A 23,456-nucleotide genomic window follows, 5' to 3' on the forward strand; every position below is an offset into this window, starting at 1 on the left:
CCTTGCCTCTAATTCCCTCCCCTCCCCTCCCCTGCCCTTCCCTTCCCTCCCTTTCCCTTCCCTCCCCTCCCCTCCCCTTCTCTTCCTTTCTCTTCTTTTCTCTTCCTTTCCCCTCCCTTTTCTCTTCTCTCTTCTCTTCTTTCTTATGCTATTTTGCCTATATTCCTTTCATCCACTCCTCCCCAGTTCTCTTGCTCCCCTCCCCTCTCTACCTTCCTTTTCCTTTGTGTTCTCTTACTTCTTATTCTCCTCTCTTCCTCCCCCACTAATTATTACTGTTTCTATTCCCACCCTCCTTCCTTCCTTTCTATTCCATTTCTTCCTCCATCACCTATCCTGTTTCTACCTCCTCTCTAGCCACTGGCTGAAATATACTGGTCTCTCCTATCTGTGTCTATCCAGATTATTATTATTATTATTATTATTATTATTATTATTATTCAACTTATTTTAAAGTTTTGGTAAAAAGGATGTTAGGAACTAAGAAATTTTTTTCATCAGTGTTCATTACATTAATGAATTAATCAGTATTCATAGCAATCTGGAGCATGCAAAAAGTAGAGATTGATGGAAAGTAAAAAATGGGCTTATGCTTTCTGAATGGAAGAATTATTCTACTTATGGTGGCTTAGGACAGAATGTAACTGTGCTGTAGATATCAAGGCATCTGGGCTTTTATCTAGGAACATGTATCTAAAAAGTTCAGGAAAAATTCTGCCTGGAATCACTTCCTCTCTTTGTGATATTTTTAAGGTACCCACATTACCAAGTTCCTGATGACCAATACACAGTGATATGTGTAAAATGTGCTGAATATCTTAGTGTGACTTTCCCTTTGGCATAAGCATCATTAAAATCTAGCCACCCATGCTTATAGAAGCCAGAAAGCCACAGCTGGGGTATAAAGTTAAGCACAGGCCAGACCAGATGTCTAACTCTACCCACCACCATAGGCATTCAAGAACCACATTGTTATGCTGAGATTTTCAGAGCTTGAGAACCTCACCAATGAATTAGTGAGAATCTTCTACTCTTAGAGAAAAGGATAAAGGTACTGTGTCAGACGTCACTGGAGACTTATCTTCTGAGATAAAGATGTGGCTTGTTTTGTAATGTTAGGCATAGGGACATCTGGACCAATTAAACAGATGTGCATGGTTTATGTATGTGTTTCTCACACTCCCATTGTTTGTTTAATTCATATTCACACCCTTTAATTTGGTAACAAGAATGCAGCCAAGGCTGGATGGTTTAACAGAAAGAGCCCTGCCTTCAAATCCTAAACCTTGTTTTAATTTCCTGTGGCATTCCTCATCTCTATCCTCAAAAATCATAGTTTTAATCACTCACTGTAATTCTAATTTTCTCGTAATAAAATTTGTAAAGAAGTTGCTTTTCAAAAAACATGGTGTGAAAGAAAAAAGTATACTGAGGTTAATATTAAAGAAGATGAGCTGGGCAGTGGTGCACGCCTTTAATCCTAGCACTTGGGAGACAGAGACAGGTGGGTTTCTGAGTTCAAGGCCAACCTGGTCTACAGAATGAGTTCCAGGACAGCCAGGGCTACACAGAGAAACCCTGTCTTGAAACAAACAAACAAACAAACAACAATAACAACAACAACAAAAAGAAGATGAGGTGAATTTCTATCCCTCTGGGATGATGGAGTTGTAGTTAACTCTGATAATGATTGAGCACACTGTCTGTTGTACACAATTTTTACATGGATTCTAGAACTTCAACAAAAGCAGAAAACTCCTATTGTGTGGTGACTATACAGGTTGCATCTGGGAGAAGTGGGATTTGCATAAGATAAAGGAGAGGATGTTGCAAAGGACAGACAAGAGAATGCTGTATAGGATAGACAAGAGGATGCTGCATAGGGTAGATGAGAGCATGCTGCATAGGATAAAGTAGAGAAGGGGATTAAGACTTAGTTCTTGACAAATTTCAACATTACAAGAGTCATTTTCCCACACAAATTTAATAGATGAGAACCTGAGGGAGCAGTGTTCCCGAAAACTAATTTTCCATAACATCAGAGTTGATATTTTAGTTCTGTATCATATTGTTAATAAAAATATGCTGACATGAGAGCCAGAAAACATTCCTATTAGTATGGCTGCAAGGAAAAGAAACTGTGTCCATGAAGTGGAAAGACTCATGCAGGTGAAATATTTAGTATGATTATTTGAGCTCTTCCACAGTAGGAAGCCATGCATGACTTCATAGAAAGCTGATAATTTTGTAAGGAATTTCAGTCAAGTTAAGCAAGCAAAATGGAGAAGAAAATTCCATTTTGCTTGTGATTATGATGTATTACTTTTTAAAAATCTCCTACGCCTTTCTGAATTATCCTTGTAATATTTTTTGTTTTCTTATTCTAGACCCCACTGAGGGAACAGTTACAAGAAGTCAGAGTACAATGGGTTTATAGCCCTTCTTTGGAAATTAGGGAAACAGTGAGATTACTGAGAAAAAAACCACTGACCTTTAATCTCACTTAAAGTTTATTTAATCACTTGTCCATGCACATGTGTGTGTGTGTGTGTATGTGTGTGTGTGTGTGTATGTGTGTGGATGTGCCTCTATACCTTTCTGTGTACCTTTGTCTCTGTGTTTCTCTCTGTGTTTCTTTCTGTTCTGTGTATATGTGTGCTTCTATGTATGCATTTGTATGTGTTTCTTATATACCTCTCTCTCTCTTTTTCTCTCTATGTGTGTTTGTGTGTGTATACAAATGGGGTCAGAAAATAACTTACAGGAATCTGTTCTCTCCTTGCATCATGTGGGTTCTAAAGATTAAACTTAGATCATCATATGACAGCAAGCCTTTACCTCTTAAGCATATCATGGTCCAATAAACCTCATTCAAATGGATAAAATATTCTGAATTTGAAGCCTGAGACATATGCTTTTTCCAAGAAGAGGCCAGATGTTTGCTGAAGAACCTTTCAACATTTGCTGTTATATTTGACAAACATTAATTTCTTTTTCGTTTTGAAAGATAAATAACATGTACAATGGGTCTTGAATGTGCATAAAGTCAAAGTAAATATTGTAGATTAAAAAAATGAATTATGATTCTCTTTGATTTGTACAGCACCTTGTTCTAAAATAAGATGAAGCTGTTTGCTTCTCTCTCTTGTAGTTCATGTTTATCTAAGAGAAGGGTAAGAGAACTAACTGAACAGAAACTTACATGTGTCAGACAGAAAGCTGTTAACAGATCAGACAGAAGAAAACTTGATAACCTCCATGTTCTAAGTGTTGATGGAATCCATTATTTCCTGATTCAGCACTTATTTTCAGAGATCAGGCAGAAGATGCTGCAGCTTTGTTAAGGCACTTGAACACCTACATTATCTTTCCTTCCTGATAGATCAAGTACAAGATGTTTGCTGAACAACTTGCAGACACTACTTTTCTGGCCCATTCTATTAGAAGACAGATATCACCATGGGTAGAAGTAAGAGGGGGCAGGCAGCATGGATGGGATGCAGTGAATGGTTTCCTTATTGCATCTTAGAAATTACACTCACCACTGTGCTATGGAGTTGGTCGAATAACTGGGCCTGAGTTCCTATTCTCAGCAGCGTGCCCCTCAGGGTGTTCACAGGTTCTCTTCCTAGCTCCATACAGATGTGTGTGATTTACTCTTGGAATAATTCACTACCTCGATCTGTGTTTATAAAAGTAAATGTAACATCCATGTCATAAACTAGATGTGAATCTATTATTGCGTTAATGTCAGCCAAGGAGACAAATTCCATTCTCACAAGTAAGGCAGTTGCCTAGATCTACAACATGCATCAGTCTACATTGTGAAGAACAGTTCTCATGAATGAATCCTATTTCTCTTACTCCATTTCCCAACCCATTTGTTTTGCAATTGCAGAAATATCATAAGGGAGCATTTGTGATACCAGTAGCAATCATTAGAAGCTGCTAGCACCAGCAGTGAGTGGGAACCTGGGGCACCATGTTGAAGCAAGCATGCTTCTCTCCTGCATCTGCTTAGTCATAAGTTTTGTCTGTGTCATGTTTTGTACCAAGTCAGATTGATAAGGAATGGGTGAGAGAGCAAGAAAGATAGAGAGAAAGAGGGAAAGAGTGGTGGAGAGAGAGAGATAGAGAGAGAGAGAGAGACAGAGACAGAGACAGAGACAGAGAGACAGAGAGACAGAGAGACAGAGACAGAGAGAGACAGAGAGAGAGAAAGAAAGAAAGAGAGAGCAGAGCCACATGATTAGTCAGATTGCAAGTTCCAGGCCTCTCATCCCAGTACTTCTACCTCAAAGAACCTCTTGGGCATCTGCAAAACATGCATCAATATGAAGGAGGACAGAACAGAGCTCCTAACCCTCACTCCATACCCAATTGACTGTTTTGGAGAGGATATTCCCAGATGTTGGAAAGCTTTGCATCATAATGCAAAGGAGGGCCATCTGTCCCTGGGTCTGGGAACAATTGTCTACTACTGAAAAGGTAATTTTAATCTCCTTTTATTTGCACTTACTTTGACTTATTTTAGTCAATAATGTGTAAAATTTTTAGTAGGGAATGCTTAATTAGCTCTTTTGGGGTTTAAAGTGTGTCTCTGTTGCCTGTAAGACACTAATTTCTTTTCAAAATCATGTACATGTGTTATTTTCCCCTGCAGCTTCTTGTTGGATGCTATGAGACTTCAGCACAATCCTGGATTGGGCTCCAGAATTCAGGTTAAAGCCAAGAAGAAAAGAACAGTACTTGGGGAAAATGTCGCTTATACAATCTTTCTTGATCTTTAGCAAAAATAGTTAAGGTTTTTATTAATGCATTTCCATTAAATATTCCTTCATGATGAGTTGGACAAAACACTCTGATATTAGTGTGAATTTTAAAATGACCAGTTGTGGTTCAGAAACATCACAGGCTGGTTTTTATTATGTACTATTTCAAAACCTGATTTACATTAATTTTTATAGAAAAAGGCACAGTATCACTCCAGTAATATGTGAAAGTACTAGAATGTTCAAATTCGAACAAGTGATTTTTAGGGTATCATATAGACAACCAAGGATTTGAGAGCAAGGGGAATAGATCTGAAAGCCACTTCTCATTTCAGCCATCCCAACAGTTTCAAACCTTTAAGAGCTTCAGTGTCCTTTTTCCTCAGTCCTCCACATGATTTTCCAGTGGAATGGCTCCATCTAAATGGGCACTTCAATGTCATATGGACATTATGTCTACAGCTCCTCATCACCCTTCTACTCACATACAAATTATACTTACAGGATTGGCATGTAGTTAAGTCAGTAGAGTGCTTGCCCAGCATGCATGATGCCCTGGATTCCATTCTCAGTGCTGTATAGACTGGGCATGAGATGCACCTACATCCTAGCACTTGGGAGGTAGAAAAGATGTTCACATACATTGCATCTCTCTTAGCTAGCATTGCCTCATTTGTCTCACTTTGCCAAGCTTCTTTTCTTTCATCTTAGCAGCTGTATGACACTTTTTGGCATAAGTGTACTTGTATTCATTTTCTTTTCTCTTGCACATCCTAATCACTCACTGTAGACAATATTTTCCCTCAGGTTGTGCCAGTGCATGGTGGTAATTTGAGGAATTCCACTATTGCCAACTATATTATACATCAGAGGCTCAAGGCTCAGTTACAGTATCAACTCTTACTAATCCCTCTGAAACTGCTCTGTGCTATATGATAGCAACTCCAGATACATCATCCAGATACATGTCTGATTTCATATAATGTAACTTTTAAAACTTAACTCTTTTTCTCTTTTTTTTTTTTTTTTTTTTTTTTTTTTTTTTTTTTTTGGTTTTTTTCGAAAACTTAACTCTTTATACTTAATTTTACTTGTATTTTCATATGTGATTTAATATGACTTGACACAAATTAACCAGAAGTTAATAATTTATATCACTTTAGAGTAACCAGTTTAACATTTTACTGAAATCGATTTACAAATAGTTGTTACTGACAATAGTATTGACTTTTATGAATTTTTCTGGATAAGCTAAGAAGCATGAAGATCCCTTTCCTTAGTACCATCCTTGCCAAGTATGATTACTTAGAAGTTATTCCAGAATCTAGGACCAGAAATAAGGAAATACTTACATAAGACTGAAAGAGTCAAAAGCACTTGCTAAAGGGACAAAGGAGACAGTTGAATAGAGACTGGGGGTGCCCATGGCCAAAGCTGGAAAAACCCAAGAAATAAAATAAATTACTGATAGATGAAGACTTAAGCGTAAAATAAAAACCCATGAGTCTAAAGATATTGCTGACAAAATAAGTAAATGGACAATAGATAGCTCTGCTCAGAAGAATATCAAATCATTTGTGGAGTTGTAATGTTTGTGCTAGTTTCTGAGAAAAGCAAGGGCAATATGAAGAGAGGAAACAGGGGCAGTTTTAAACAATCTCCTGCAATTCTAGAGGCTTGACTAACCAAAGACTGTAGGGTAGGCTGGAGACAGACTGGAATCTGTGACAAGTTGCAAGGTCATCTGATAACAGAAATCTTTGCTCTGGGAGGTGTTTTCCCAAGACCATCAGCTGATAAGGTAAGACCACATCTCCCACCCCCATACTACAATGAAAGCAATCTGCTTACCTTGGTCAATCTCAACCAAGTAATTATCAGAGAAATATCCAGAATACTTATTAACTATATATCCAAGAACCATGGCCCAGCTAAGATATCACATAAAATTAACCACCCATTCATCAAGTGTGGTCAGTGTAACACAAATTCCTCCCAGTCAGTGCTGCAAAGAGAAGACCAGGGAGACTACATTGTGAAGAAACTTCAGAGAATGCCTCAGTGGTGGGGGGGAGGATCACAAGAATGATGGGTGATGTAGTTGGCAGGTAGTCTTGATAGATGTGATGAGAACTGCAATTCTGCTCTGTGGCCTTTCCCTCCCAAATCTACATCTTCAAGCTAACCATGAGGAATCCCTCAAATGGTTGCAACTGATAAATTTTTAAACAGTCTGTTCTCCTTAAGCTCACCAAGTCCACCCAAACCAGCAAAGGTCCTAGAGAGCACCTGCACACCACCCATGAGGATGAAGCATATAGTTTAGTACCCTGACCAGGATTTGAAATGAGCAAAGAGACATCAAGAAGTCTGCAGAACGATTAGAATTTAATTAATAATAGTATGAACAGTAGTGACTCATGAATTGCGTAAAGTCCATTGTTCAAATGTCACAGAACCTGGGTGTGGAGTATGGGAAATGATGTGTTCTGGCTTCATAGAGTTTATGCAGACCAAAAGTAATATATTCATTACAAAATGTAAATGAAATGTTGCACAAGCCTTTGATTAGAAGTACATTTCTCATGTAATAATACATACAGAAAATAAATTTTAAAACTGTGTGGAAAGTCAGAAATAAACTTACAAGCATGTAGTATAATGCACTCTGCCACTTCGCTCGTACCTCTATCCAAAGGTGTAAAGTTTATTATTATAAAAGCGAAACATCCAATAATTCATTGAAAATAAAAGGCAATAGGTTTATTAAGAAAATTATTGTGACCCAAACCTAAAGCCCTCTGGCAACTCTTCATTATAAAAAGCTCCATTAAACTTATATAATCACTGTAGGAGGAAAGCAATAAGATTCTCCATGGAGAGAGCAAATTTTCAATGCGAGAAATCAATATTCTTGGACAGGCCTCAAAAGAAAAGCCTAGAAGGAAAAGAAATCAAATAGCCTACTACTGGCAACATGCGACAGCATGTAGTTAAAGTGATGTCTGTTGATTCTGGCCACCTCCTGACGTTTGGTAGATAAATCTCTTTACCAGAACTCTCAGGTCAAGTAAAACACACAGCAGACATGTCTGAGCCAGACTGCACCAGCCAAGGAAGCGCTGTTGGTGGCCACAGACTTGGTGGATCCAGGTAGAGGAAACTCTGAATTAGGCAGTCTCTAGTTTAATTCCCCTCCACCCTCACCCCATTCTTTCTTCCTCTGAATCCAAATCCAGCATTTTGGGTTTCAGGTTGATTAGACTATACCCACTCAGTCATAAATTCAAAAATAAACATGGATTAAGTGTGTGTGTGTCTAAGCTAGAATTGTTCTTACCTTTGAGACAGATGGCTATGAATTCAAATAATTTGCTTGGGGGGAAATCTAAACATATTTTATCTGCCTGCATCCCAGTCAATGGGAAGCTCCACAGACAGCTGGAGCCCATGCCCACTCTGTGAGATGTTAAGTACCCTATGGTTCTCGTTAAAGGAAATTATTTTCAACTGCATGCCAGGTGGCTCATTCCCACAATGCATTAGGAGGTTGAAATGATGTGTGAGCAAGGGATTTGTGTATATACAATACACACGTGTAGGAATAAAACCTTAAATGTGCACAAGCAATAAAAAACAAAACCCTAACAACTTTAGGAAGAGAAAAAAGAGGCATTAGGCAAGATATGATTTCTCTGCTTTTTATGATCTTGAGTCCCATGGGGTTGAACCAGAAAAAAATTTAATAAGGTAATTTAATTTAAACTCTTATTTTACAAAGAAAATACTTTCTACATTACTCAACTTGATTTACATGAAGGCAGCCAGCTTTTAAAATCTGAAAATACTTGGTCCATCAAGACACTGGGCCTTCTCTGTATAGAAACTACATGTATGTCTATACTTAAGGTAAGACTGAGCAAATTACAACACTTGCTTTTGTACTATCTAGAGACACAAGGAACCCATGCAGCCTCATCTTAAATTTGTAGGACATTTTCTCATGCACAGGGCACATTTGTGGCCACTTGCATGTTTTTCTGTTCACTACAGTCCTGGAAATTCAAATGAAATAAGTATTTCACATTGCATTTTTGCGATAATGATTTAGGCTTCTAGGTTATGCTTATGCTTTTGGTAGCTTCTTTATTTAATTTTAAAATACATTTTAAAGAAAATATAAATATAAATACATCACTTCTCTTTCCCTTCCCTCCTCCAACCAACCCCTCCTACTTTCAAATTGATAAAACTTTTGTTGAGTTGTCTTTTGTTGTATGTTCAGATGGTTTTGAGGGTGACCATTTCTGGTCAACTTGGGACTCATTCCTGGAAGAAGTTAATGCTCCCTCTCTCAGGCATCATCAGTTGTCTATAAGTCAATGTATAAGCGTGGGACCCCACTGAGATTTTTTTCCCTGGCCACATTAGCATGTCTTTTGACATTGTCATGTTTCCACTCTTGTTTTTGCAACCATTTCTAGGAGATTCCTTTTCACAGCAGACTTCGTCGTTCTCTTTCATTACAAGCTTCCTGCTTTTTCTTCTACAATGTTCCCTGAGCCATAAATCCAGCTGTGCTGCAGATGTAGCCACTGGGGCTATACTCCAGACAAGCCATTGATTTCTGCATTATGTCCAGCTCTTGTTTCCTATAATTGTTTCCATTTGCTTTAAAAAGAACCTTCTTTGATTAAGGGTGATAGTTACACTTGTCTGTGAGTATAAGAATAGGATTTTAGTTATGGTCTAGCATAAACTTTCTTCTAAGATGCATGACCTCATTAGCTTTGGGAAGGGATACGTTCCCAGTACCAGATATGATTTTCTTCCTGTTGAGTAGGCCTTAAATCCACATAGACAGCTGGTGGTTACTAACAACATGTGGATGCCACTATTGCACCTCAACAGATATCTTGCCATTGTTGTGGTTCCTATTCGTCACAACTGGGTATGAGTATTGATTGCCTCTCTTTTTGGCAGCTTGAACAGAACTTTTTGATACCATGGAATCTATACCAAAAACTGAGGCTTTCAAGTTAAATTCAAGTCAAATAATCAGAGCTTTGTGTACCAGTGATGTCTTTAGCATTTAGACGCTTGCCTTCGAGCTTTGAGAGGTACTGAAGGGCAACAATAGTTGTGTATTGCTTTGGGGCTCATTTGGATTACCCTGACCACTTGATAGGAGATTTCTCATGACTTGTACTAGGTTTTTTGTTGATCTATAGTTCTTGTTGGGAGCATTGTCTGCCCAAGTGTCAGGCATAACATCTATAAGATACACACACAAACACACACACACACATACGCACACAAATATACATATAGGGAGAGAGAGATGTATGCATATGGGTATACAAACACATTTGTGTTTTATGTATAATTATTCAAATAACTATGAAATGGTATGCTTACTTGAGACATTATCATGACAATGGTGATATTTGTCTCTTCTTTCTCCTCCTTTTGTACTAACTTTGCTGCCCCCTCTACAGTTGGAGCCTAACTCCCTTTTTTTTTTCCATTACTACCTTCACACCACTTGTATCTCCTATTCACCATGCAATCCCATCCTCACCCCCAGTGTATGGTTCCTTTTTATTTTCTTGGTTTCTGTGGGGTTTCCCCACTGAATACTTACATATGAAGATTTGGAGCTGAGAAATAGCATGTGGCAGTTGTGGGTCTTTCTGGGTCTGGGCTACCTCATTCAGTGAAATCTTTTCTAGGTACATCAATTTACCTCTAAAGTTTATGATTTCAGGTATTCTGAGCTTCTGGGCTAATATCCACTTATCAGAGAATGCATACCATGTGTGTTCTTTGGTGATTGGGTTACCTCACTCAGGATGATATTCTCTAGATCCATTCATTTCCCTAATAATTTCATAAATTCATTGTTTTTAAAGCTGTGTAGTACTTCATTGTGTAAATATATCACAGTTTCTGTATCCATTCCTCTGTAGAGGGACATGTGGGTCATTTACAGTTTCTGGCTATTATAAATAAGGCTGCTATGACTATAATTGAGCATGTATTCTTACTACATGTTGGAGCATCTTCTGGGTATGTGCCAAGGAGTGATATAGCTGAGTCCTCAGGTAGTACTATGTCCAATTTCTTGAGGAATCACCAAACTGATTTCCAGAGTGGTTACACCAGCTTGCAATCCCACCAGCAATGAAGGAGTGTTCCTCTTTCTCCACAACCTCTTCAGCATCTGCTGTCACCTGAGTTTTTTATCCTAGCCATTCTGACTGGTGTGAGGTAGAATCTCAGGGTTGTTTTGATTTACATTTCCCTGATGACTAAGGATGTTGAACATTTCTTTAGGTGCTTCTCAGCCATTCAGTATTTCTCAGTTCTGAATTCTTTGTATAACTCTGTACCCCATTTTTAATAGGGTTATTTGGTTCTCTGAAGTCTAACTTCTTGAGTTCTTTGTATATATTGGATATTAGCCCTCTATCAGATATAGGATTGGTAAAGATCTTTTCCTAATTTGTTGGTTGCCATTTTGTCCTATTGACAGTGTCCTTTGCCTTACAGAATCTTAGTAATTTTAGGAGGTCCCATTTGTCAATTCTTGATCTCAAGAAGGAAGACCAAAGTGTGGATACTTCAATCCTTCTTAGAAGGGGAAACAAAATACCTATGGAAGGACTTTCAGAGACGATGTATGAAGCAGAGACTGAAGGAAGGACAATCCACAGACTGCTCTACCTGGGAATATTTCCCATATTCAATCACCAAACCCAGACACTATTGTGGATGCTAGCAAGTGCTGGCTGACATGAGCCTGATATAGCTCTCTCCTGAGAGGCTCTGACTGTGCCGACTAATACAGTAGTAGAGGCTCACAGCAATCCACTGGACTGAGCAAATATCTTTCCATTCCCCAGTGTCTTTTTTAGTACATTTATTCAGAGATTAAAATTTTCATTATAGAGTTTTTCCACAGCTTTGGTGGGTTTACTATAAGTTATTTTATTGTCTTTGATACTACTGAAAAGTGGAAGGTGTTAGTGATCTCTTTCTTAATGTGTTGTTAATATATATTTTAAAAATCTATGGATATTTTTAAGGTCATTTGTACCATACCACTTTGTTGAAATTTTTAATTGCTTCTAGAAGTTTTCTGATGGAATTTATTTATTTATTTATTTATTTATTTATTTATTTATTTATTGGTTTTTCGAGACAGGGTTTCTCTGTATAGTCCTGTAACCCTGGCTGTCCTGGAACTCACTCTGTAGACCAGGCTGGCTTCGAACTCAGAAATTCACCTGTCTCTCCCTCCCAAGTGCTGAGATTAAAGACATGTGCCACCATTGCCCTGGCTGATGGAATTTTCTTTTTTTTATAGCATCACATAATCTACCAATAGTGATACTCTGATTTTTTCCTGTTTGTACCCATTTAATTTTCTCCTCTTGACTCAATGCTTTATCTCATATTACTATATTGAAATGAACTGATGCTTTTGGGAAACAGTGTCCTGTTATTGATTTTAATGAGATTGTTTTGAATTTTTATCCATGTTAGTGGTGGGTTTGTCATACACAGTCTTTACTATGTTGAGTTCTGTTCCTTCTCTCCAGTCCTAGTTTCTCTAGGAATTTGATCATGAACGTGTCTTAGATTTTGTCAAAGATTTTTTTCCCTTTTGTGATCATCATGTGATTTTTGTCTCTAACTCCATGTCTATGATTATTTATATGCTTTATATATTTTATGTATTATATATATTTATTGAGCTATGTATGTTGAACCAGTCCTGAAATCATGGTAAAGTCAACATGATCACAGCAGATGATCTTCTTGATATGTGCACAAGAATGTTTGTTAGTACTTTATTGAGGATTTTTACATCTCTGTTAATCAGGAATATCTGCCTGTAGCTTTGCTTTTTGTTGTTCCTTTGCTACTTTTGATATTAGAACAACACTGGCTTTATGTAATGCATACAGGGGTGATACATTTGTTTCTATTTTCAAAATAAGTTAAGGAGCATTGGTTATAGTTCTTCATTGAAAGTCTGGTAAAATTCTGCTGTGAACTCATCCGGGCCTGAACTTTCTATACTCAGAAGGTTTTTATTACACTTTCAATCTCCTCCTTTGTTATGGATCTGATTAGGTTGCTGATCTCTTCCTGGATTAACTTTGGTAGTTCAGATGAGCAAGTAAATGCATCCATTTCTTTTAGACTTTCCAACCTAATGGAGTACAGGCTTTTAAAGCTTTCTTCAGGGATTGAAGTTTTCATTGTAGAACCATACCTCAGGGAATATTCCTCAACAGAATAAAGGCTGTATATGACAAAGCCACAGCCAACATGGAGAAAAATGGATAAAGATTTGAAGTGATCTCATTAAAATCAGAACCAAGACCGAGTTGTTCACTAGCCCCAGACGTTTTTAATATAGACACTAGAAGGCAAGAGAAAGCAAGCTTGGAATTTCTTTGGAGTCTGTTGTAATGTTTCCATTTCATTCCATTAATTTGGTTCCTCTTTTCCTTTTGGATAGTTGAGCCAAGGGTCTTTCAGTCTTGTTTATCTTCTTAGAGAACCCACTTTTAGATTCATTGATTCTTTGTGTTGTTTTCTTTATTTCAATTTCATTTATTTTATTTTTATTACATCTTGTTTTTATTTTATTTTAATAAATAAATAAATAATAAAAATTACATTAATTTTCTTATGTCTTGTTATCTGCCGGGTTTGGGTTTGTTTTTTCCTTGTTTTTAACTCTTGAGTTTTATCATTAGTTCATCTATTTGTGATCACTCTGATATTTTAGTGTAGGCACTTAGCACTTTAAATATTTTTTCTTTTTTTTTGCTTGTGGGTTTTATTTTTAATATAATATATTCATTAATTTTTTTGAGAATTTCATACATTGAATATATTTTGATTATATTTACCACTCCTCCTCCTCTAACTCCTCCAAAATCTATCCCCTACCATTGCTTTCTCCTAATGTCTAGGCCTTTTCTGGGTTAATAGCCTACCCTTTCTAATATGTGCTGTACATACACTCAGTGGGGCCAATCAGTGGAGCATGGTTGGACTGCCAAGACACCACACTTCAAAGAAAACTGACTTTTCCGCTGCCAGATCCATCAGCTGTCCAGCCACTTTTCTCAGGGTAGAGTCTCACAAGCACTACTCCTAAATGCTAATGTGTGCACTGGCTTGTCTCTCTAGGAGAGAACATTTTCCAATTTTCCGAATTATTCAAACGCTCATATGGGGCATATCTATCTCAACACAATTTTTTGTAGTCATTAATATTCACCTTTCTTAGTTCTCTTTGTTTACTCTGGAACCATGCCCAGGCAGGAAAAAAAAGTAACACAGAAAAGAAAAAAAGGGTGTGTTACTCTTGCTTAAGGTGTAGAGAATTGTTTTTTATCTCAAATCTTGGAAAATTATATAGCTTAAGATACCTTGGCATTCTCTGCTTATGAACAGAATTCAGCCGGGTAATGGAATCATCTGTAGCATTATCTCTTTTCTTAGAGTCAGCCTCTGAATACCACTATTAATTTTAACTTTTCTAGTTTTCTGTTTCATTTTTCCACTTCTCCTAGACAAACCTAGCATCCTAACTATAATTCCTTAATAACTGGAGGTCTTGTCATATAAAGGGTATTCTATAGACCTATAGCATGGCTGCCATGAGGAATTTTAAGAAATGTAAAATTTTAGATACCATCTCAGACTGAGTAGACCACAATCCACATTTTACTTTTTATATATTTTTATGTATATGTTAATTTATTTCTCCCTTTATTGAACATACATTTTTTCCTCAGATAATATATTGTGATTAGCGTTTCCCCTCCCTCTATTCCTGTCAGTTCCTCTCCACCCGTTTTATCAACTGGGTCCACTCCCTTTTAATTTTTATTACAAAAAAAAAAAACAGGCTTCTAAGAAATAGCAATAAAATATAACAAAGTAAAATAGAATAAGATAACTTAAAACCCACCACATTGAAGTTGGACAAGGTAAACCAACTGAAGGAAAAGAACCCCAAGAGAAGGCACAAGAATGAGAGACCGACTCATTTACACACTCAGGGGTACCATAAAATACTAACCTAAATGTTATAATATATGCACAGAGTACCTTGTGCAGACCCATGCAGGCCATATGCTTGTTGGCTCCAGCTCTGTGCAGTCACATGAGCCAATTTCAATTGATTCAGAGTGCCTTGTACTTCTGGTATCCTCCATCCTCTCTGGCTCTTACACTATTTCTGACTCCTCTCATGTGTGGTTTTCTGATATCTGAGAGAATAGATTTGATAGAGCATCCCATTTATATATGTATGATTCATGCTCTCTTCCCTCTCCCTCTCTATTTAATATCTGGCTGTGGGTCTCTGCATTTGTTTATTCCTATCTGCTGAAGGAGGGAGCTTCTCTGATGAAGACTAAATAAGGTACTGATTTCTAAGTACAGCAGAACATCATTAGGGGTGGTTGTATCACTACCTTTTCCCCCTAATACCAGTAGTATTTGGTTTTACCCCAAGTCTCTGGGATATCTTGTCTCTGGTTCTTGGTCAACAAAGTAGTGTCAAGTATAGGTTCTATCTTGGGTAATGGCATTAAGTTAAACCAGGTATTATTTGGTTATTCTCGTATTTTGTAGACCTGACAACACTGTAGATCAAAGATTTATGTAACTATGTTGGTGTTTAATTTCTCTTTTGGTTGCCTGCAGAGTACCTTCCTAAACCAAAGACATTGGAACATAGGGTTGAAGGTTCTATGTAGAAACCAGCTTGACTTCTCCATACTCAGTGAATTGTGTGGGTGTTTTATTCATCCATGAGGCCTTTCTGTCAGCTTAAGGGGAACAACCTATTGTTTTGGCAACATTGTTTCATGATTTCTATGGGAACCCTTTGAGCAGCAACTCAATTGGGTGTGATCCCAGTTTCAAATCTAGAAGTTTCATTTGGTGACAAGAGATGGCCAATTGGGACTCCATCTATCCTATTATTTGGTGACTTAATTATGATCACTTTCATGTATTTTAGAAAGTTTCCATTGCACTAGATTTCTTTACCATTCCTCAAATGTCCCCTAATTCTAGCTATCTCTCGCAGAATTCCATCCCTTAATCTGATCTCTCCTCCTACTGGCCACCTGGTCCTCCTGTTCCTATCTCTGGTACCTTCAATCCACCCATAAAATCTGTTCTATTTCCCCCTTTCAGGGAGATTCATGTGTCCCTTGCAAGACCCTATCCTTATACCTAGCCTCTCTGGGTCTATGAATTGCAGCCTTGTTATCATTTATTTAATGGCAAATAATCCACACAGATGTGAATGCATACTATACTTATTTTTGTGTATCTGTTGCTTCACTCACCATGATTTTGTTCTTGCATCATCTATTTGCTTGCAAGTTACATGATGTTATTATTAACTCTGTTGTGTAAATGTACAGTATTTTCTTTAGCCATTCTTCTGTTGATCTAGGCTGGTTGAAAGGAGCTTCCCTATGCATGTTTAGGAAGCATTGGTATCTACTGCCAACTGAGGGGATGAACAGCAGAAACAGCTACTTGATTGACCACACATTCTTTCTTTCATTGAAATTTCCATTCCTGAAATCAATTCCAAGGCTTAAGATTTTATATGGCACTCCAATTATCAATTAGAATTCATTAATGCCTCTAAAGTTCCCTTGGGATTTATTAAGAAAGTGATCAATTAGTTGAAGTTCTTTTCATGGGTCTCCAACAAAGCATTACATACCTGCCAGTTAGTCTAGGTTTGGGGAACACTTGTAGGTTCTGACTAATCTTAGTGAAAGACTTTCATGAACTGCTATTTAGTGTTTGCTCTGATTATTCTACAACATAGAACACATATTTCTAACACTTCATATCTTCTTCATGGAAGATAATATAGGTTGTATACAAGCCACAATTTGATGGCAGAAATTGGTTGAGTTAACCACTCACACTCTGGTGTATAAAGTAATGTTTGTTAGTTACACTTAATACAAATGTGTTGAAGTTAAGACATGAAATTTAGAAATAAGGAATTCTGAAGTTACCAGTACCTACGGGGCAATGTATCTCTCATCCTAGGCATACTGACATTTGTAATCCAGGCTAATGGAATTTTCTGGAGAATTCTCCAGAAAATGCAGAATTTAGAATCTAAATTAATTTTAGTCCCATTCATCAGGGTATTCACTGAGCTTTCTGTCACTTATAGTCAAGTTTTTTTCACTCCTGTTTCAATAGCCTCTACTTTCTCTTATCTTTAAGGGCATGTGTCTTGCTCAAAACAAAACAAAACCAAAACCAACCAACCAACCAACCAACCAAACAAACAAAACCAGAGAACATAGTGAGTATAATTGATATTGTTCCTAAAATTATCACTGTAAAAAACCCCAGGGGGAATATTTAGAAGAAGTAAAAACAGGTTTAAAAGCTAGACAAATACAAAGTCAGCAGCTTACATGGCTGTGATGTAGGGACAACTGGGTCAGGGTTTAGCTCCCATTAGACTCATAGGTGATGATGTAATTGAAAAATAGGCATGTAGATTTTTGTATCAGTTTCTACAGAGCCCCCATTGACCACCCAGGAGTTTGTTCTCTAGTCAGATCATGGAAAAGTCTAGACATTCACATGCTCTCTTCCAGCTTTCCTTTCTCTGAGATATGTTGGCAAGTGCCTGAAACCATCAGTAATCCTTCTTGCTTATAACCTTTCACAACTGATCATCTAGAGTCTCGACAACTGTACTAGTATTTATTTCAATTAAAATGTTACCAGAGGATCAAGTTTCTGACAGCCAGTTGGTGCTCACAGTCCATATTGCTCTCAGCAATTATGCACATAGTCAGTTGGTCATCACTGAGTATTTATCAAGATTCATTCTGCCAGGAAAAAAGCGAATTTGTTATGCTGACAACAATCAGTGTTAAAGACTCAATTATTAACGTTTAAATTGATTGTGAGATTTCAGACTCATCAATATTAAATAAATGATCTCAGCAGGTAAAAACTATCAGGAATACATCCCCTCATTTTCTACTTTCCCATCAATATATAGCATTTTAGTATTTTTTCATTAATGTTTTTATTAAAATTGGATTATAAGGAGCTAGCACAATTGCTCAGTGGTTAGTAGTATTGGCTACTTTTCCAGAAGTCATGGGTATAGTTCCCAGCACCCACAAGATAGCTCACAATAGTCTGCAACTCCATTTCTAGGGATCTGAAATGCTCTTCTGGCCTCTGGAGCCAATCAAAACTCATGATATACAGACATATGTACAGTCCAAACCCATACACATAACATGATAAAATAAAACAAATAAATAAAAAATATAAACAAGAGAAAAAGCCCTCATGTTCTCAGTGCTCACTCTTGTCTTATCTCAGTTTCCAAATGAATTAAAGCCCCCGTGCTTCTACCATGTAAGCTGTGGCTCTGTTTTTGACATTATGTTTCTTTCTCATTCACTGTGCAACACATAAGTGAAAGCAGACACTCCACCTTTTGCATAGGGAAGTGTTTCAAAGTCTTAGGTTTTGGCACAAAGTAATGTAATGCATAAGTTGGAATAAAGAGTAGATGGCAAGAAAAATCTTTCTCAAACTAAAATTCTGCCTGAGGCTAGCTCTACATTTATACTTCAAACATTACAATCACAATCTCTTTTGTTTGCTAATATTATTTGAGTGGAAAAGATCATGTTCATGTTTAGACTAGAAACTGAAGCCACATTTCGACATTAGGAGTGCAAAGGATGGCTTGATGAAACCAAAATTGAACATGGGAATATGTTTATTGGGACTGTAGGAAGTTAGATGCTCCAGTGTTTTTGATATTCTATCTCTCCTTGCTTTTTCAGGTAATACTACTGAGATGCCACTTTGAAATTTTTCTGAACTCTAAGAGTCCAAAGAACTGTTTGAGTATTTACTTTCAGCCCTGTTGCAGTACTGAGATAGACAGGCAAACTCTATGCCAAGAACTACAAGACCCGATGCAGCTTCAATTCATCATAGGGTCTGAAGACATCGGCACTTTCACTTTTGTATGAAAATGGTACATTCTTCCTTTGCAGTTAGCTTCACTATGCAGGAAAAAAAAATACTCATGCTGTCAGAGAGGGTCTCTTTTTCTGCATGCATGTACAGCTTTGGCACTAGGCTGCCTGTCTGGTTCAGCACTGTGCTATCAATCAGTAAAACAGGGAAAAAATTGTCTGAGAAGTGGCCCAGCCCAGCACCGTGCCAGCTGTAAGATATATTTCCGTACAGCTTTGGAAAGTGCCTGTGAGCTCCTTAAGCTCCCAGTACTGCTGGGGCAGCATTAGGAATCAGAGGTTGCAAGGTGCACGGAGGTAGAGTTCGACAACCTCAAATGCAGCACAAGTGGCTTTGAAGGGTAACATGGTCACAGCTCCACAAGAGCAAGGCTCAGTGAGCACCAGCATGCTCTACAGAGTCACTGCAGACTCAGGAAAACACTGAAAACACGAGGCTCACATAATTCGCATCGTCTCATCTTTCTGCTTCTTCCTCCACAGCACTGGAATTACAGACAGGGGCCACCACGTCTGTTGGTGCACCACAATCACCAAATGTCAGGATTCACACATGTTAAACAAGCAGTGCCCACACTGATAGCCACATAGTCAGCTCCTGAAGGACAGGTCTCCAAAAAGACAGATCTCCAAAAGGACAAGTCTTTGATATCTTCCTTTCATCACCTGAGTGAAGGTAACAAAAGCTAAGGTTGGTTCAAATTTCAAGATCTATCCATAAAATGTCTTACAATATGTTTTTTGATATTTTCATTGAAGTTACCTCAGCTACATTAATAGTTAAGTCATTTATGATCAAGTTAGTAATTTAATTACTCAAAATCCACCAATGCCATAGCTTTCTTCCAGCTGTCCATTGAAAAAAGTTGACATCTCATCATATTTCCATATTTAGAAAAACAGACATTTTTCTTTAAATGTCTCTGTATTGAAAACATTTTTCAAAACATATAACAAAGAACTTGACTAAACATCATGTTATACAGCTTACCAAAATACACAAAAACCCAGAAAAAATGAAATATCGATTATTGAATTACTCTAACATGACAAAATTAAAGGAAATATTAGAATCCAGTATGACTTAATAGTTCTGTTACATTTTTAATAAAAATAAAAAACTTTCTCACAGTTTCCAAAATATCATTCAAAAAAGCATTTCACAGATGTATGAAGCTCCGCAAACAATACAGACTATGTTTACATTTGTCTTTGAGCATGTGTTACTTAATTAAACAAGTAAACTGGAATAAGTTGACACAGACACTTCCTCAGTTCACTGGGAAATGCTGACTTGCCCAGTTCTGATATTGAGACTTAAGGAAAATTAGTGTAGAACGCTGACATGCTGTTGCCCTTGCCAGGAATACAGTCCAGGCATGTAAGATGAAGCAACACTATAGTCGGTATCAAACTAAAGCCACTCAGAACCCCTCCCCCCGATAGGGTTTGGGGCCAAATCAAGCCAGGCTGTAAGCAGGTAGTGCTGGGAAATGGACAGGAAAAACGAATCGATTTCCCTCTTGAGAAAATATTCAGCTGCATCATGAAAAATGTCTTCTGCTTCCTTGCACATTTTCACCTCCATTGAATTTGATATTTTGGCTTTCTCCAAATTACTAATGCCTGGCTAAACACTCTAATGATTTCATGCTGGTGTGGTGATAGCATTAGAAAGAATGAGAGGAGACCTGGTCACAGGTCTTTTCCTTAAGTGACTTTTGACTCACAGATGTGTCCAGAAATCTGACTAAAGAAGGCTGAATGGACTTGAGCTCATTCCTTCCTCTCACATGAGCTAGTAAATGTGGTTCAAATACCCCTGGGAACTGGCACCTCCATCTTTTGGACGTGAACCAGCTTCTAAGTACATTTCTTCCACTTTTCAGATCCTGTCTTGGTAAGATATTTGCTCTCTAAGCCATCATGCATAGTGGTTTTAACATAGTTACCTACATCAAAAAGTCTTTTTAATTATCTAGATGTGATGACTCTCCACAGTATTTGAAATTAACATCACTGTCCTTATAGATTCCCATTGAAGTGGAAAGCAGGCAAATGCTTAGCTGCTTTCTACATATAATGTCACAGCTCGTTTTTGCTCTTTCTATTGTCTCACTCTAATAAGAATTGTGTGTAATGACTCCAGTGACAGCATTTTTGTTAGTGGAGTCTCACTAGGGAGTATACAGTTGCTAGAATTCAACTTTTTTCTTCTTTATCCTTTGTGCCAGAATTTCATGGCCACTGAGTTGTTATACATGTGTAGATCATGTGATCAAGTAATAAGTGCTGTGCCTCAGGACTTTATAGAATCATGATGGAAGAAATTTCCCTTTCTTCGCCCCAGCTCCTTTAGTCTGTGGAAGGATATGTCATATCTTTTTCTGCTGATGCAGCATGCACATACCATGTAGGATGGAGAGACTGGACCCGGAGCAGGGTGTGTTGGTCTTAAATTCTCACCTGCTTTTCTTGCATTTAATTCAGCAATGGTTGTTGTTTATGGCTTTATGTTCAGCCTCCCAAATGGAGCAAGAAAACTGTCTTGTAAGTTTGTGAGGTTGTTGTTTGTTTTGTTTGATATTTTTGTATTAACGTGAAAATGACAGACCATGCACTGCCTGATTATATAGCTGTGGGTATTAGTATAAGAGCTATCTAGAAAGATTCCACTAAAATATTAGCAGCCATCTTTTCAAAAGCAAATTATGCTATTGAATCTTTGCTCTGATCTCATAGTTCTTGGGAAATTATCTTTAATAATGAAATTCTGTGATAATGCCTCTCCTCTGTTTAAAGTATAGATTGAAGGCTAAAATCTAATTCTAATCTTCATTTTCTACCTGCCTGAAGTTCAGTACTTCTTGTGGTAAATTTAGTATTGACCATTTCAACTATTGAACCATTCTAAAGTGGATAAATTTGCTTCAGTTGTCAAAGAACATGGGAATGTTGACTTTTTGATGTGGAACGTTTTTTTGCTGACTTCAAATCCATCTGCATTTGCACACAAGAACTACTTCTGTTTAACAACAGAGAAGATGAGAGCAATCCTATTTTCTGGATAGTGACACACACTGTGACTTTTATTACTTCCTTTGTCCTACACACATATATTTTATATTCCATCTCCAATAAAACATTAGACTGCTCATAACAAATATTTGGAAGTTATTTTTGAGACATTTTCAGTAGATACTTTAGCATAACATTTTATCTGTCCTTTCTTCTTTAATGATATCACTAGAAATTATTTTTAGACATCAAAAACTATGCTTTTGTAAATTTTTCTTATGAACCATCTTCTTGGTTAAATTTAAACTGAAAAATAAATATTATATCTAATTTAAAACAATAACTAAAATTAATATATACTTATATTTAAAATAATGAAAAAATAGTAATTTTCCATTTTATTGATAATTTAAATTTAGGCCCCTAATTATTTCTAAAAGAGTAAACTCTTGCTTATTTTTCTCACAACATTGAACATGGAACTTCACACTAGCACATCTAAAATTTCTTATAGGAAGACTGATTCATTTCTAGAATTGCCTGACATTTCATAATGATCTGAAACATCTACACCCTCTCTGTTAGTAAATAAAGCAATCCTACATATGGGATTATTAAAACCAGTCAGCAGCCTACACAGGAGAAAAGAAACCCAAAGAATTGCTTTGCTCACTACCACAAGCAGATTACATATGTATCAAAATTCTATTGCTTGCAGTAATGCTGAACTGAACATACACTGTGAGAGCAGTTTCCCTGAATTCCTTTCAGACATGTTGTGCCAAATTACATTCATTACTGTACAGCCACAGTGAGGAAAGAGCTTAAGCTTTCATCCCCAGCAGTTATGATATACTGTGTTCTCTTTGTTAAATACCTGCAGGTATAAATCAAAACAGAATTTTAATTCTTGTAAATAAAAATCAAATCAAAGATTATGACTTACTCAAAATTATATGAACTATGATAAAATATTCTTAAATGAAGCTGTGTTTCACTGCACCTAAGAAGCAAAAAAAAAAAAAAAAATCTATTTTTAACCATGTGCCAACTTCTTGTTATTAGAGGCAAAACTTGTCCTCCACACCAAGGGATCTCAGCCTTACTGTGTGAATGCAAACAGCTGGCAACAAAACTTTTCATTTTATAATCATTTTCGTATTCTCATGATGACATTTAGGAACATCTGTTCTTAATGATCCAGAGAACATTCCAGAATGTTGGGGTCTAGATGTTCAGATATGTGAAAAAGTGCTTTTTGTTAATTTTAATGAGTGGAATGCATAGAGTAGAGAATTTCAGGCTAGAGAAAGATGCAACTCACTGGTTTCTGTATTTCTCAGAAAAATCGACAAATGGCCTTATATACCTGGATGACGTAGAACACGTGGTTCGATGAGTAAGTGTTCAACCCGCTGACTTGAAACCAGGCCCAGGTGACATACATCCAAGCCTTTTAACAGGCAGAAATAAACGGCACATTTTCCAACCATTTTGCTTCAAAATAATTGGGACTCAGCATCCAGACCAAGAGCCTGCTGGTCTACCACCACATGGAAGAAAA

The 23,456-nt window shown here is 37.2% G+C and overlaps 2 long non-coding RNA genes across 2 annotated transcripts in view; both read left to right on the plus strand.

The window, feature by feature from the left end:
• The window catches only part of LOC116094811, a 60,741-nt gene extending 43,653 nt beyond the window's left edge, over positions 1-17,088 (plus strand). Inside the window, exons 3-4 of the long non-coding RNA XR_004120327.1 lie at positions 4,664-4,721; positions 17,076-17,088. This is a non-coding gene — a long non-coding RNA (uncharacterized LOC116094811). The remainder of the gene's footprint in view (positions 1-4,663; positions 4,722-17,075) is intronic.
• A 1,594-nt stretch (positions 17,089-18,682) lies between these two features.
• Positions 18,683-23,384, plus strand: LOC116094812. Its single transcript, XR_004120328.1, has 3 exons — positions 18,683-18,873; positions 19,358-19,550; positions 23,236-23,384. It is a non-coding gene; the product is annotated as an uncharacterized LOC116094812 (long non-coding RNA).
• The last annotated feature ends 72 nt before the right edge of the window (positions 23,385-23,456 follow it).

Source organism: Mastomys coucha, unplaced genomic scaffold (assembly GCF_008632895.1).
Source record: "Mastomys coucha isolate ucsf_1 unplaced genomic scaffold, UCSF_Mcou_1 pScaffold17, whole genome shotgun sequence".
Taxonomy (NCBI): Eukaryota; Metazoa; Chordata; class Mammalia; order Rodentia; family Muridae; genus Mastomys; species Mastomys coucha.